Raw genomic sequence first — 801 nt, forward strand, 5'->3', positions numbered from 1 at the left:
AATTTAAATTGTACGGGTGCTGGGTTTATTTCTAAATAAATTGGGTTCTTTTTTTTGGAAAACCTAGCGTACATTTATTAAAACAACCGTTTCTCCTCCGGACTCCTAGTTAGGGCCACCTATCCCTAACACACGTTTTCTATTAAGTGCCCTAGGGTCTATGGTACATATTTAAAAAAAATGTAATTATTTTTAGATTTTAAACATTTGTAAATACAAAATATTACATAAATAACGTAAATATAAAGGATTTATTATCATATAATTATTATTAAGTTTTTAATTTAGAGTTATTTCTCTGCTGGTCATTCACTGGTTGCTGGTTATGCACTGGTCGGTTTACCCCCATCCCAGTATTCGAGTTTCAGTACTGCTATGAGGATCAGAAGAGCCGTTTCCAGCACTGTCTGGCTTCCACAAAAATTTATTTTCAGGGAGGCAATATTTAAATGCAATTCTATTCGAATGAAAATTAAAAAAGTCAATCTCATTAATTAATTTACACACCTTGTATCTATCTAATCTTTTTGTCTCGTTTGAACTTTATTGAAGACTTCGTTTGACGGTACTCTCATCAAACTGTTTCTTGACTTTACTCGACCCGTAACCGAACTTCTGATGTGCAAGACGCAGTATCGATAAAAGACTTTTAATTTTAAAATCCATCTCAGCTAGAGAATCGCAGGAAGAAAGTTCAAAGAGCAATATTTCAAAACGTTAAGTTCCCGAGTGTATAAATACGAATGAAAAATGTGCATCGAAGCTTTCATTAGATATTAAATAAATTATGTTTCAGAGAGA

This window comes from Ceratina calcarata, unplaced genomic scaffold (genome assembly GCF_001652005.2).
Source record: "Ceratina calcarata isolate Rehan_Ccalc_2016 unplaced genomic scaffold, ASM165200v1 scaffold321.2, whole genome shotgun sequence".
Taxonomy (NCBI): domain Eukaryota; kingdom Metazoa; phylum Arthropoda; class Insecta; order Hymenoptera; family Apidae; genus Ceratina; species Ceratina calcarata.